General features: G+C 40.9%; 1 pseudogene; it reads left to right on the top strand.

Moving 5' to 3' along the window:
- Positions 1-2,442: 2,442 nt before the first annotated feature.
- LOC109092846 lies at positions 2,443-11,748 on the top strand (annotated as a pseudogene).
- Positions 11,749-13,119: the final 1,371 nt, after the last annotated feature.

The following is a 13,119-nucleotide window of genomic DNA, read 5'->3' as shown; positions in this document are numbered from 1 at the left end:
TGCATATGGATCCCATGTCGAGTTCTGGTTCATTACACCTGCCTGTGACATTCATGTTTTTTTTTCTCAGTACATCAAATAAATTTACATTAAATGGTTCTGTAACATCTACTAAGATCTACAACATCCCAATTTAAATGCTCCAGATAAAATAATAGTTATTTAGGCTAAGCATCAACATTCACAAACCACTGTTATTTTTATCAGAAAAGCAAGCATGGGCTGCTGCATGTATGGCAGAATGAGAGCAGTGCTTCCTTTATTATCACTAAAAGCTGACATCAAAGTTCATCGCAATCTCATAAAGCTCTGTTATAACACAATGAACATATGCAAAATGAAACTTTCACAATGTCTACACTTCATGTGTTAAAATGAGACTGTTCGTGAGCACGCAATTTCAGCACTGCTGTGAGTGGATTCTAACTTAATCACCTCTGGTTGGCCATTACATTCCAGAAATCAAAAGCTGAGTCTGTGATTGGCTACATTGTGCAACTCTTTAAACACGTGTTATAAATAGAAACTCTGCCTAGCTTGCGCGTGCTAATCATTTTAATGCTATTAGCTGTTCTTATGTTTTAGACATTTTATGTTTAGATCATTTCTATTTTGCTGGAGTCCCGCAAATCATTTTATTATCCCACATCCCACACGCACACGGGCCTCAATGTGAGAAACCATTCGATAAGGAACCAGTGTTAAAAAGTCAAGGGTCAAGAGCTCAACTAAACCAAACACTGATCTCTATTATGGTGATGTCAAACCAAACATTTTCAATAAATCATCAACACCTAAACCTCTGTTACTTCTCAGTAAGAACTGCAGACGTCTGACAGAAATAAATTAAATCTGGTCAGTAATAAGTAAGCTGGTGATGCTGTTTGTGAAGTTGTTTAATCCTCCTCTGCTGAGATCTTTAGAGATTTAATGTCTTCTATTTCGGTTGATTTCATCTAAGACTGTAAGGTTCACGCACTAGGTCCAACGGCGTTATCCAGTGCTGGCTGAAGGTTTCTTGCATATTCTATCTTTTCAGCGTGCAAAGTTATTCAATTTTATGTTCAATTCTAATCTGACTCCATTTTATTACAGTATCTATTAGTATGACCTCAAATTTTTAGTATGACCTCGAATTTAGGTTGAAAGGCAAATTGGTTGTTTGTCTGTCTCTGATTATTATTATTATTATTACTCTGACATTTGATTATTCTAGTTTACTCTTTACTTTATATTTACTTTTTCGTTGGGAATCTATGTCATTTAGGGTGCCTCATGTCGGCCGCTCTACGTGGGCCCCATGATCACAAACTCGCCAGTCTGCTCATTAGCCAGAGTAGCCCCAATAGTTAAAATAACTACGTACAACTTGAATAAAACTCAAACAATAATCAGCGGTTATGCTAGCACCTAAAACCTCACCTGATGTGCCCCATGCTCCATCTAACCTGAGATTTAGTATGCACTTAACCCTGGACGCAGATTTGCGCAAACATATGCCTTCACTTAATCTACTTGAGAAGATAATTTCAGAGTTAGTCAAAATTAAATCAAATGTAACAATTTATTATCCGTCAGGTAAATATGTATTATGCCAATTACATAGCCAATTCAAAGATATCAAATCAATACAAGACATCAAATTCTAAAAGATAAATCTAAGAGTAAGATGCATACCTGTAAAAATACATAGTATGAAGTGTGTGGACATACTCCATGCTATGGGCTCATTCTGGCTACAGAATCGCCCCGACCCTTTTTCTGCAATCCTTTAAATACAACACCAAGATAAAACATCCCCCAAATGGAGGAATGTGCAAACAATAGGAATTTGCATTAAGCCAGGTCCCAGACCTGGGTGGTTTACACCTCAATGGGAACAGGAGGTAATTTACATGGAAGTCCCTGGGAAAGGGCACTCCCATTACAGTAAGCAAAACATCTCTTAACTCTTAGGATCTGTATTAACTTTTAGTCTACATTTGTAAGATTGAGACCATTGTACCACTCGCCCTGAGACTATTCAAATGATACCAAACATGACTGTAAATATTACTTGCATTCATGTAGAACATTATGTAGATACTATTGACCATTCTGAGTGAACCAAGTGAAGGGATGATGGGTACGGGGAAGGAAGGGGATGAGAAGGAACTGATACATATGTGAAAGTGGCGTTTCCTGCACCTTCACTCTGTGGGGTGTCTCGAAGATGCCTGTTTATGTTTGTATTGTCTGTTTCTGAGGAGATCTAAGTATCTAAGGGTTTTTTCATCCTTACAAAGACTGGGGTTGTAAGTCAGTTGTAGTTCTTGTGTTTATTTTTTTCTGTTCTTATTGTTTCTCTTTCCTTCAGTGATTCTGCTTGTTAACATCAGCTGTTCATCACTAATGCTCAATCATCACTTAATTATTCACCTAATTATCTCATTAACTGCAGTTAGAATAACTGAAATGTTAGTTCAGCACTCTGGACATTTCACCATAACCGAAACAGAATGTATGCAAAATGTTCTTAGAACAAACATTTGTTAACTGAGAAAACACTCACAAATTTAGTATCTCTGACTCTGTTTTATTATGATATTTTGTTATTTTTCTGACTCATTATTATTTCTCTTTTCTGTCATACAGGCTCTCAAATGGCTCAACAAAAACAAAAACGAATCAGCGATCAATGGAGAATGAAGAGAAATGCTATCAAGAAGGATTTTTGAGAAGTTTGTTTCTGAACCTACAGTAGATGTTTGTGATTCTCATGGTGATTCACTTTTAAAACCATCAGAACTGAAAGTAATGTTCAGGTTGCTGGAGCTCAAATTGTGAAAATGGCTTCAATAAATGTATCGGCAGAAGAACTTTCTTGTCCCATGTGCTGTGAAATCTTCAAGCATCCTGTTCTTTTATCTTGTAGTCATAGTGTCTGTAAAGAGTGCATTCAACAGTTCTGGAGAACCAAGGAAACTCAGAAGTGTCCTATCTGCAGGAGAAGATCCTCAAAAACTGAACCTCCTGTTAATCTTGTGTTAAAAAACTTGTGTGAGTTGTTCCTGAAGGAGATAAACGAGAGTCGTTCATCAGGACCAGAGGAGATCTGCAGTTTACACAGTGAGAAACTCAAACTCTTCTGTCTGGAGGACAAACAGCCGGTGTGTTTAGTGTGCAGAGATTCACAGAAACACATCAGTCACACATTTAGACCCATCAGTGAAGTTGGTTTATCACAAAAGGTAAGACAAATGAATTTTTCAACTTCATGCTGTTGAAAAAAGTGATAGTTAAGTGTTGATTTGATTGAACAAGAATGCAATAATCAGGACTGGTTGTGTTTAGTCCAGCTGAACCCCATTATGAATGCAATTTCATAGATTTGGGAAATTAGTAACTATGGGGGAAAATATGTTTTTACACAGACCTAACTGGTATTGGATAACTCTCCGTTTACTAACATACAGTAACCTCGGTTCCCTGAGATCAGGTAAACGGAAGAGTAACCGGTAACTCTTGTTGCATCGTCTTGACAACCTATGGGTAACACATCCAGTAGCGCCATGCTATGAGCAGATGCAGAACTAAGCCTGCTTTACGAGCTCAACCCAGGAACACTTAGCGTGGGCTCCATAAGCCTGAGCCACAGAAAAGACCCAAATGTAATCTGAGGTCTTCTTGGCATAGCCCTTCCACAAAAGGTTAGATATTCTGCAGCTAAAATCCATGCCTGCAGGACAGGGATGTCCAAATTATAAAGTCTAATGAAGGAAGACAGTGATGACCAGCCGGTGGCCGCACAAATCTCTCAGATAGAAATCCCACTGGACCACAATCAGGAGGAGGTCATTCCTCTGGTGGAATGGGCCCTCATACCTATAGGGCATTGTGAGCCAGCTGAGGTGTAAACCAGGGCTATAGCATCTACTATCCAGTGAGACAGTCTCTGCTTTGTAACCGGCAGCCCTTAAGAGTGGCCTCCAAAGCACAAGAAGAGCTGCTGCGTTTGTCTGAATGACATTGATCACTCAATGTACACTCTGAGTGCCTGAACAGGCCACAATAAGCTGGGACCCAGCTCACCATCTGCCATGGGGAGAACGTTATCAAGAACCTAGTCTATAAAAGGACTTAAGTAAGCAAACTGATGCACATAACAAAAACTAATTTGAAAGTCACTGGGTCCAAACTCATGATAGGAAGTGCTGACAGAGCTAGCAAGTTATCTAGAGCTAAGCAATTGAGAGCAGCCACATCTGCCAATGCCAGGGCCAAATAGGGCATCACCTGGGCCAAACTGACTTGCCCAATTGCTAAGAGTTGAAGTTGCACCTTGCCAGGTACTGAGGGCAATCGCACCTGGCGTGCTGAGTTTGAGAAGCACATCAAGCAAGTAACTGCTAACCAATTAAATGACTTTGAAAGTCACTGGGTCCAAACTCATGATAGGAAGTGCTGACAGAGCTAGCAAGTTATCTAGCCACATTTGACCAATGCCAGGGCCAAATACAGAGCAATTTTGAGTGACATGACTTGTAAAGCAGCTATTTGAAGCGGCTTGAAGGGAGGGCCGCTGAGGGCCTGAAGGACTAAAGACAAGTCCCATGTCGGCACAGTCCTATTGCGAGGAAGGTTCAATTTCTGAGCACCTCTGAGGAACTTTATTACTTGCACTTTGCCGCATAAAGATGGGGAACTTACATTTGTGATTGCAGGGAGAGGATAAATGCTATTTCTGTTATGTGGGTCCACTATCGCAGCAGTAGTTTGTTGGGGCACATGCTGAGTTTGCATGATGTGCCCTGTTTCAATACCTCCACCGCTCAAAAGTGGGGAATGATCGCAAGGTTTCTTCAAGGGGGTTCTGGCTTTGGCAAGAACTGGCCCTCTCCTCTTCCTCTCTGCATACAGATCAGGACTGCTTCTAAGGCTCTGTGTCCAGCACTACGCAAGAGTGAAGACTTTGACGCTTCGGGATGGGGTACGTCCTGGCCCTCCAGGGGCACTGTTGAAGCCCAGGCTCTGTGTGAGGGACCGAGAAATCAGGAACAAGGAACCTAAGCTTGTCACTGAAAGATGGGTCTTTATTTGAACCCACCCAACAAAAACATCTTTACAAACTCATAAATCTTAACACACAACAAAATAAACCAACAAACAAAAAGGAAATGAGGTCAAACATTCAGACAAAAAACAAACCAACAAAACTAACCTCAAATGAACAAAGCAACAGTTTATAAAGGAAAAGATGGGCCCATTACAAATTAAGAGGGAAACCAATAAAACTTCTCAATCAACATATAACATTAAATGAATCAAAATCAAATTAATCAGAAAAATATTAAATCAAGATAAAGGAAAACAAAATATAAATGAAATACCATGAATGTACAAACAACTAAATCAACTAATCAAAAGACATCAACTTTTCCTCCTCCCCCGGGCAACCTCAGTGAATGGTATATCCAGGCAGAACTATTAATGCTTAAATTCTGTTCCTGCTCGGACTCTAATTTTCGTCACACCAAGATGCGGCTGCAGCGGAACATGTCGGAAGATCATCGCCACACATCACCGGTAAACGTAAACTCAAAATAGAAACAAATGTAAGTAACAGATACAGAGTAACTAATTTGTGTGCACTCCAAATCAGTAACAATGTATATAAAGATGAGTTGTAGATGTAAACGTATGCAAACCTAACAATAAAGAATTAATGAATATTGTTTGTTTTGGGTGGTTATTATAACCTGAAACCAAATGAATGCAAATGACAAAACAGGGAAATTTAAATTAAGTTTAACCCCTTAATAAACATGTTCTTTGTATAGATGTATGTGTGTGCGAGAGCATGTGGATATGCATGGATGTGTGAGGTATGCAAGTAAGAGATGATACATCCATATTACCACTCTTGTGCGGCCACCACTCGGGCTGTCATACTCTGGCTTAGACGGGGGCTAAACCCGCTTTTCAGACTGCTGTGTGGACACTGTCTTGGTGCAGTTTGAAACAGTCGCTGGGCACTGGGCAGGAAATGATTCAGAATCTGCAATGTCTTTTGTGCCTCAGTGATGGCTCCATTAATCCGTCCACAGCAGGACCGAAGAGTCTCCTAGAAGAGACCAGGGGTTGAATAAAGCCATTTTCTCTGCCTCCCTGATCTCCCTCAGATTTAGCCATACCACCAAACACCACCAAATTTGCTATGGCTTATCCCATCCCACTTATTCTCGTTTGGCTCTTAACGAAGGCGGACGCATTTTCTCTCCCACTCCTCCCCCTGCTTGCTCTCTCGTCTAATCTATTGTCTAATATTTGAGAGACTCTCTCTGCACTGCTCTCCAAACTGAAAAATCATGGATTTGATCAACTGGTCTCTCAACGCAATTGACACCATCTTCTCGACGAGAAGCTTGGGTTCGGGGGAACCTGACTGCCCTGCCAGAATGTTCGCAGCTGGCTACATGATGGATGCGTGGGAGAGGTGGCGGGTCGTGTGTCTGGTGGCTCTTTCCATGGAGGACATTGAAGATATCTACCTATTCGGTACCATGATAACAGGTCTTCTGCTGATTGGATTAGGCTTTGCCCTGGGTTATCGAAGAATTCAGAAAACGGGAACAGCTGTCCAAAGCCTGATAAGGCTGCCCGTCATGATTGAAGCAGTGGGCAGAGCAGTCAGCACTGAGACTATTAACCGCAATATGGATACCATCACGGAGAAGCTCACGGCTTTGCAAAGGAAAACGGATGGATTTGGAGACCAGAATGGACAAAGAGAGTAACCGTGTAAATCGGAATGCGGCTACTCGCCCCAAGACCAAACAATCTTATCTTCTTTCGGCTCCCCTCTACCAGCACTGACCTCGGCCAAGGCCGCTGTTGGGAACAACAACTACCCCGGAAGATCACTGCAGTGAAACGCTCTTGCGTTCCTCCCCCACTTCCACAGACACCTGCTGATTGTTGACTCTGTCTGGGACCTGATCAAGGCTGTCTCCATGGCAACTTGCTGTGTCGCTATCACAATCTGCGGACTGAGGCACCTAGATTTGAATGCCAGCGTGGCGGCTCTCCAGGCCTACAAATACATGAACTCTTACATACATACACACACACACACATACGCACATATATACAGATATGCATTCACCCCCCACCCCCCCATCCCTCGCCTTGGCCGCTTTGTACCGCCAGTCTGACAAGAGGGTCTGTGACCATCGCTGAGAATGGCTGCAGGACCTGATGACTGCAGGACCTGATGGCTGCTTGCCTGCGGTGGATTACCTCGACCCCCCTCTTCCCCTCACCTGTTGCAAAGTCATGTGTTTTTCCTGAGGTGTTTTTCCTGGCTCACACTGTACTCCCAAAGGAGCAGGGGGTTATTTTTTTCTCCTCCCCTTCCTCATGTTATGCTGTATTTCTTCCTCAATTCCCTGTCTTCCTGTCCTGTCTACCCCCTTGTCATATTGTATGTATGTTGTGTATGGGCAGGTTGATGGCTAATTTCACGGTACCTGTGACCAGTGACAATAAAGCCTACTACTACTACTACTACACTGCCTGCGCCGTAGCTTTCGTAGCACGCAGGTCCAGATCTGTCCTTGAAGGTGCTAGGATCATGGCCAGACTCGTCCATGTCACTGAGAAGTTTGGCTTGAAATACCTGTAGCACAGACATTGTATGCAGACTGAGCTGGCCTGTCCAGCCACTGCATAAGCCCTGGTGATCAGGGCTAACATTATTCTGCAGAGCTTGGATGGGTATGCTGCAGTCTTAAACACGTGGGTCAACGGTGGACACAGGTGAGCAGCTACTGTCTCTTTGAGAGGGGGAAGCTTGCTATACCCTTTCTCTTCAGCACCGTCACGGTGTTGAGAACAGCTGCAGTAGAGGGGTTCAAACATGTTGAGTACGGAGCCCGCCATGTTTTAGTAAGCTCATCATGGACCGCAGGCATAAATGGGATACCAAGCTGCTGGCAGCCGAAAAGGGGCATTGATCCTTATGTGTAAAACACAGCGAGAGAAATCATTTCACTGAAATCATTTCAAGAGAAACTGAAACATAATGAAAACATTAAAAGAGAGTTTGAGAAAACAGTTCGACACATCAAGGTGAGGAAACAGTAACATTATACAGTTATGATCTGAAATATATTATAATTTAATGGATTCCAGTTGATTATTTTTGCAAATGATTGTCAGGTTTCTGTCACATCTGTCGAGTTTATTTGTGGTTTTGTACACTCTTGTCATGTCTTGTTTTAATTTGCCTTTATTTAACTAGGAGAGCACCTCACTGAGATTAAAAATCTCTTTACAGGAGTATCCTGGCCAAGATAGGCAGCCCAGGGGCCTGTTCATAAAATAAGTTTACCAAATAAGGCAGGCTTATTTAAGTTAGTCTAGATTTATTTTGAATCAAATCAACTGACAATAAGTCAGACTAACTGAAATAAACCTGATTTATTTGGTAAACTTGTTTTATGAAACAGGCCCTAGGTTTACAGATACACATATAAAAAAACAACAACAATACAACACAATAAAATATAATTAAAATTACAGTTCATGTGTGGCTTCGAGTGTTCTCGAGCAGTGCGCTCTCTCATCTACGTTCCTCGTTTCATGTTGGGGTGTGTTGTTTGGATCCTGGCACTCATGTCTTCTTCAGTTTAGGTTTCTTGTTGGTGTTTGGACACACTAATGCTCCATTCTCTGTCTTGTTGTGCGAGCGTATGCTCTCTAGTTCACATGGGCTGTGCGCTCTTCTGTCCGTGGGTGTTGTGCTCTGTGTAGCATGCGGCTCGTGTTTATATCAGCCACGTCCTTTCATGTTATGTTTTGTCTTGTGCTGTGTAGCACGCAGCTTGTGTTTTCCCTGGCTGTGTGCTTACATGTTGTTGTTTTTTGTGTGAGCACAAGGCTTAGGAGTGTTCTCATTAGCTGCGTGTTTGTCTTGTTTTGTTCAAGCACATGGCTCGTGATTGTTTTGCTGGCCATGTGCTAATGTTTTTGTTTTACACAAGCACATGGATTTTGTTTTGTTTGTTTCCGTGTGCATTGTGCTCTCATGTCAATTGTCTAATCCCACTTACCTTGTTACCTGATTAATGGTTAATTTGCACCATCTGTCCTGCCTTGTTTGCTCCCTAATTTTTCTTCTTGTGTTTGTGGTCCTGTGCCAGTTCGTCATCGATCGTTCACTTGTCGGTTCGTGTCCTGTCTTGTCCTACCCTGCCTTGCTGTGTGCCCTTGTCCTGGCCTGCCTGCCTGTTTTCCCCCACTGGGTAGTTTTTGTATGTTTTTTGTTTTGTTTAATTATCAATAAAATTCATTCCTTCACCCAATCCTTGATAATGACAGGCAGCAATCTGCTTCTGGATCCGTTATATGTCAGTATCAGAGTTTATGTCAGATATGAATGATGTGTTTGTGTTGATGTCTGTTGATTGAGACGATTGAAGTGAATGTGGTTTGATTTCAGTCTCAAGCTGAGCACACAGAGCGTCAGATTAAACAGCAGTTTGAGAAGCTTCAACAGTTTCTCAGAGATGAAGAAGAAGCTACAATCACTGCACTGAGGGAGGAAGAGGAGCAGAAGAAGCAGATGATGAAGGAGAATCTGGAGGAGATCAACACACACATCTCAGCTCTTTCACACACAATCAAAGACATGGAGGAGATGATGAAAGCCAGTGACGTCTGCTTTCTGAAGGTCTGATTTCAGATCATCCATTGATTGATGATTGATTGAGTTGTTGATGATCAATGGTGTGTTTGTTCTGCAGGAGTTTCCAGTCTCGATGGAAAGGTGAGTGATCTGCTGCTGTCTCTGCTCTCTCTGCTTCTGATCCAAAAACACTGCAGTTCTGATCCTGAATGTTCTTCCAGAGTCCAGATCTCATCACATCCGGATCCACAGACGCCTTCTGGAGCTTTGATTCATGTGCCGCGTTACTTGGGCAACCTCCCCTTCAGAGTCTGGAAGAAGATGCAGGACATCGTCCAGAACAGTGAGTCTGACTGCAGAAGATCTGACCTTGCATTCACACACACTGGAAATTATGCACAAGGAGGAATATTGAAAGATTTCAGCATTATGAGTCAATAACCATATGATCTGCTGGACCAAAATCAGCAGCTTACTTCTAGAAACAATCAATCCCAGAATTCAGTGTGCTTGACTTTACATTTTCAGTCTCATGAAAGACACAGAAGTGATTTCAGCAGTTTTTTTAAGACTATTTGATCAGACTGAGAGAAACATTTCTACTCAAATGTACTATTTCCCATATGATGACTACTGTTTACATACTTTAATTTTTCATAAATATTTTAAATTATATTATATTTTTATATGTTAGTTTAAATAATTTATGTGGTTTTGTTATTTTTATTTCTTTAAAAAATTCTATTTAGCTTCAAATTTTATTTGTATAATTACAAAAAAAGTTTTAATTTGTCATTTCAAAATAATGACTTAATTCAAGATAATTTATTTTATTTCAATTAATTGCCAAAACAACTTTTCTAATGTTCATTTAATTTTAGTTTTTAGATTTCCATCTACTATGTATAATCTATTTTATGATTTATTTTAATTAGTGAAGATATTATTATTATTATTATTATTATTATTATTATTATTTCATTACATTATTGTGGAATAATACATACTGTTTGTTTATTTTTAATAAGTAGGCAACATTCAGTAAAAGAGCTTTGTGATTCATACAAGAGAAACACTGAGGAAAATTATATGGATATAAACATTATTTCTTTGTCATTATTATATTGTTTATCTCATTTGAATATGACGTGTTTGATTAATAGGACCAGTATCATAATAATCTGTGTGTGGCTCATTCTTGATCATTATATGAACATCAGAATAACAGCATCTGTTGATTGTGTCTCATCAGCTCCTGTGATTTTGGATCCAAACACTGCTCATTGATGTCTCGTTCTGTCTGATGATCTGACCAGTGTGACAAACAATGAGAACTATCAACCTGTTCCTGATAATCCAGAGAGATTTGAGTGTTATGAATGTGTTCTGGGTTCAGAGGGTTTTATCTCAGGAACACACTGCTGGGATGTGGAGGTTAAACAGAGTTCATGCTGGAGGCTTGGAGTAACTACAGCATCAAACCAGAGGAAGGGATGGGGTTTCTTTGACACTGATGTCTGGTGTGTGCAGTATAATCAGTACGGAGTGTTTTTAGGTTCTGGTTTCCGTGTTGAACAGCAGCTTGATCATGTGAGAGTGAATCTGGACTATGACAAAGGAACAGTGTCATTCTCTGATCCTGTAACTAACACACATCTACACACATTCACAACCACCTTCATTCACCCACTCTTCCCATTCTTCTGTTGTTTTGACTCTCTGAAAATCTTAGCGATCGATAGTCAATAACTGTTACTCCTGTAGGTCTGCATCTTCCTGCTTTCATCTTTCATCTTGTTTCAATATTTAATCTGTATCATGTGAGGAAGAAACCGTTGATCTGAATATCATATTAGAAAACAAGCACATTTATTCATCTTTAAAAATGTAAAAAAAAAAAAAAAAATGTAAAAAAAAAAAAATTCAAGAAAACACGATTGAAGGGTTAAAATAAATCATGTTAATTATATCTGACCAATGAGAAACAATGATGTCATTTCTAAATGAACTTCCTCATCTAGTTACATAATAGGATCATATTTTCCTCTAGTGTATTCCATTAAAAGAGTTGATTCAACACATTTTCAATGTTTGTTGTAAATGAGTAATTGTTTATTTCAGTGATAGTTTCAGTTAATGATCATTTGTTCACTGAAGTAAATGGATGTAAAAGGATGTCATTCGACAATCACAGTGAGTAATGGCTTCTCCTGTTATTGTCACTTGCACTGCTTGCCACATGTATAGTGTAGCTTTCAAGTCAAGTCAAGTCTGCTTCATTGTCAATTCTTCCACAAGTACATACATACAGAGAATTGAAATTTCATTACTCTCAGACCCATGGTGCATACAGATAACACTAACAGTAGAACATTAAATACAGATAATAAAATATAAAGTACAACTATACAAATATACAAATAGGTCATGTAAAAAGAAAGATAAGTAAAGGCACATGGCAGATAGAGTGCAAACCAGTGAAGTAAACAAACAGTGCAGTTATAATGATTGTAGTGCACAAGAGCTTATTCAGTCTGATTAAAGTGTCAAAAATCTCAGAGAGTAGTTCTTTATTTAAACTGACTAAAGAGGTGGTTGAATGAGGTCAGTTAAATGCTGAATGAGGTAGTGAGCAGACCAATGCTGCACAAAGTGTCTAGTGCAGGTCCCAGTGTGTAAGTGGGGGGGGGGGGGGGGTATTGAGGTTCAGAGTTCAGTGGTGCATGGGGAAAAAGGGAGGGGGGGGGCAAGTTCGGGAGGGAGTTCAGCTTCCTGACAGCCTGATGAATGAAGCTGTCCTTCAGTCTGCTGGTCCTGGCCTGGAGACTCTGCAGTCTCCTCCCTGATGGCAGCAGACTGAAGAAGCTGTGTGATGGGTGAGTGGGATCAGAGGGCTTTTACGGGTGAGACTGGTTCGGTAAATGTCCTGGAGGGAGGGGAGGGAGACACCAATGATCTTTTCAGCGTTCCGCATCTTCAGGAGTCTGTAGACCTCCCCTGTCATCCACGGCTTCTGGTTGGCCCAGACAGTGATGGTCTTTGTGACTGTTACATCATCAATACACTTGTTGATGTAGGCAGTGACAGTCTCCGAGTACTCCTGGAGGTCAGTGGTGTTATTGTATGTGGCAGCCTGCTTAAACAAATTCTGTCAGTGGTGTCAAAACAGTCTTGAAGAACCTCTGACCCTTCTGGCCACACTTGTATTTGTTTGTGAACTGGTTTGGTGACTTTAACGAGCGGTCTGTATGCAGGCATTAGCATGACAGTGATGTGGTCTGAGGCACCGATGTGGGGGAGGGCCTTGTAAGCTCCTCTCTGTGTGGTGTACACAAAGTCCAAAATGTTTTTACCTCGTGTTGGAAAGTTAATGTGTCAGTGGCGAGGGATTCACATGTGATAAATGCAGGGAAAAAGTTAGGCTGACAGAAGATCTCAGAACTAGAGACACA

Source organism: Cyprinus carpio, chromosome A18 (genome assembly GCF_018340385.1).
Source record: "Cyprinus carpio isolate SPL01 chromosome A18, ASM1834038v1, whole genome shotgun sequence".
Taxonomy (NCBI): domain Eukaryota; kingdom Metazoa; phylum Chordata; class Actinopteri; order Cypriniformes; family Cyprinidae; genus Cyprinus; species Cyprinus carpio.
The sequence above is the reverse complement of the archived record's forward strand: the minus strand, read 5'-3'. Positions and strand labels throughout refer to the sequence as shown.